Below are 3,203 nucleotides of genomic sequence, written 5' to 3'. Positions count from 1 at the left end.
GACGTGAAGTTGAGAGCCAAAGTCTCACAATGTGCTTTGACCCACAACTACAAACTGCTGTTAAAGAAAACTACAAACCAATCAGGAGCCTCCACAGCTGAGCATTAGCCTGCTTCAAGATGCAGTTCCTAGACCGGACACTGCCTCAAGAAAGAGTTGACATGAAGAAAGAAAGTAAGTCCTCCGATCGTCTCTAGAAATGTTGAATATTTCCCTGAAGAATAAGAGCCTCTTGGTGAAGAAGAAGAAGCAGAAGAAGAAGAACAGGAAGCAGAAGAAGAAGAAGAAGAGGAAGCAGAAGATGAAGCAGAAGAAGAGGAAGAAAAAGAAGAAGAAAACGGAGAAGGAGAAGCAGAAGCAGAAGAAGCAGCAGCTGCAGAAGACGAATTATTTTTTGTTCTGTCCACTCCTTGCTCTTTGGGCTGTAGTGACCATGGTCTCCTCCAGGAGGCGCTGCTGTGGCTGAGAAGACCTTTTATCTCTTTTTACATAACACTGTTATTCTTCCAGTTAATCAAATGTGAACACTGCTCGTATTAGCTCAGTATTAACGAGTTTTTGATATTTTCCTCCGGCTGATTTGCGGGTTTAACGGGCTGGAATAAAACCATCACAGTCAGCGAGTGTTTCTGGACGCTTCCTCTCATCCAGCAGATAAAACCTGGACGCCCACGTCGAGCTGCAGGCTGCTGACAGTCACGAGGAGGACTTGGATAAACTGGAATAATGTGTGTGCGTCTGTGTGTATGACTGCTTCTCTGTGTGTAAGCGTCGCATCATGTTAAAAGAACGAGAAGATGGAGGGTGCTTTCATCATGTCCTGTGGTTAGCCTAGCTTAGCACAAGGACTGGAAGTGAGGGGAAACTGCTAGCCTAGCTCCACTGAAGGTGAAACGCCTTCCAGCGTGGCCTCTTTCTGGAAACCCAGCGGGGCTCTCTCAGGGGTCTCTGGCTGGGGGGGGGTCTCCAGCTGGCGTCACTCTCTCCTACTTCTGCTCTCGTCTCGCTTCAGTCGTCTCATTTTGGCGAAAACAGCTGAGAGGTCAAAAAGTCCTGTTTTGTTTGCTGTACAATGAGCGTCATGAAGACGTCAAAATCAAAATCCTCAACTGTTTATTCTCTTAAAACTGAAAATATGCTTTTCCTCCTCTTCCTCCTTTTCTCCTCCTCAATCTGATTTTCTCCCTTTTCCTCCCCTTCATCCTCCTCCTCTTCCCACGTTGCTCCATTGTCCTCATCTCTCACCTCCATCCCTTCTTCTGTTCCTCCCCCCTCCTCTTTTTTTAACTTCCTCCTCTTCATCACCTCCTTGGTGTCCCCCTCTGCTTTTTCTCCTCCTCCTCCTTCACACCTTCACCCTCCTCATTTTCTCCCTCCTGTTCTTCTTCTTCCTCCTCATTATTTCAGCTCCCGGGTCACAAAGTCAACATAACAGAGTCCACATCCCCGACACTGAGCTGGGATTAACTCTGTGTGTGTGTGTGTCCTTGTTTTTCTAGATTCGTGGGGTCCCAAAACTGGAAGCCCACTCACGATGTGGGGTCCCATGACTTTGTGGGGACTTCCCGTCCTTATGGGGACAAAACAAAAGTCAGCATAATTTAATTAACGGAATGTTAGAATCTGGTTATGGCTGGTATGTAGTGTTCGTGTAAGTCTACAGGAAATGAAATGTTAGTGTGTGTGTGTGTGTGTGTGTGTGTGTGTGTGTGTGTGTGTGTGTGGGCGGGTGGTCTCTGCAGTAGAATAATAGAAACAGGAGCACGTGGGGTCTCACACTGAGCTGAACTGTGGAGCAGAAACGCTTCAAAGCTTAGCGTGAATCGTCTCACTTCCTTCAGAGAATAAATCAGATTTGAGTGTTTTTGTGTCTTTTTGGAAGAATGGAACATAAATGATTGTTGTTCAAGATGTTCCTGTGTTTTGATTGGGTGTCGTTCAGCCAACAGGGTGATATCAGCGTCTCTTCGTGGGAAAGCTGAACTGAACTCGTTCAGTCAGGAAGGAAAGTTCAGCCTCGACGTTCGCTTCAATCAGTAATTTGGACAAACTGTTACTTTGTTTGCTAAAATCAATCACGACATCCATCCAGTGGCTTTGATCAGACAGACCACAGACTGCGGCTGATTGGACGTTCAACATTAGCTTGATTTCATCGTAGCTCAATGTTAGCGTGAACGCTCCGACAGGACGTGAACATCATCTCTGGGGTTAACGTTGTTCAGTCTGTGTGACACCAAATGACACCAGTCTTTGTTGATGAGCACAAATCTAATGTTGCCGCTAACACTCGAAGTGATGTCCCAGATGACATCACTTCAGGTGTTAATGACTCACGCAGCGACAAAAAAAATCGATGTTTGAAGTTTAACCACTGAAACTTTTTCAGTTCCCAGACTAGTTACCACACACACACACACACACACACACACACACACACACACACACACACACACACACACACACACACACACACACACACACACACACACACACACACACACACACACACACACACAGATTAAAATGCCATGATGACATAATCCTCAGATTGATCTCTTTGTTTTTGGTGCTGTGGTGTTGGAGGAACATGGCAGCAGCAGAGCTGTACCACACTGTGCCAGGCTGCCTTTAAAGTGATGGATGAAGTGTGTGTGTGTGTGTGTGTGTGTGTGTGTGTGTGTGTGTGTGTGTGTGTGTGTGTGTGTGTGTGTGCGCGTGTATGTGTGGTACCACAGTTGTCCTGCTCCTCCTGAGTTGAGAAACTTTCCAGTCTGAAGGCAAAAAACAGTTAAAGGAAGTTCAATGAGGCGACAGATGAACCTGCAGGTTTAATATCTGATGTGGATTGAAAACAGTTCAACAACAACAACTACTACTACTACTACTACTACTACTACTACTACTACTCCTACTGCTGCTGCTGCTGCTGCTGCTGCTGAGAATAATAAAACAGATCAGACATGGTAGAAATAAACCAGTGTGCTACAGTTTGTCTGTTTTTTAAAAGGAGAAGTTTTGAGAAGAGTTCAGATCTGAGGAGTACTGACTGTTGACCCAGATCCAGGACTGAAGAGGCCCACCAGAGTCCAGCCTGAGGCTCTGAGGCTCGCAGCAATTCAGGAAGTGGGAGTTAAACTGTAAAGTGACCAATGAGGAGGCTGAACCTTCATCACCGAGAGCAACAAATAAAGAGTGAAGCT

Source organism: Chaetodon trifascialis, chromosome 14, assembly GCF_039877785.1.
Source record: "Chaetodon trifascialis isolate fChaTrf1 chromosome 14, fChaTrf1.hap1, whole genome shotgun sequence".
NCBI classification, from domain to species: domain Eukaryota; kingdom Metazoa; phylum Chordata; class Actinopteri; order Chaetodontiformes; family Chaetodontidae; genus Chaetodon; species Chaetodon trifascialis.
Note: the sequence above shows the minus strand (reverse complement) of the source record.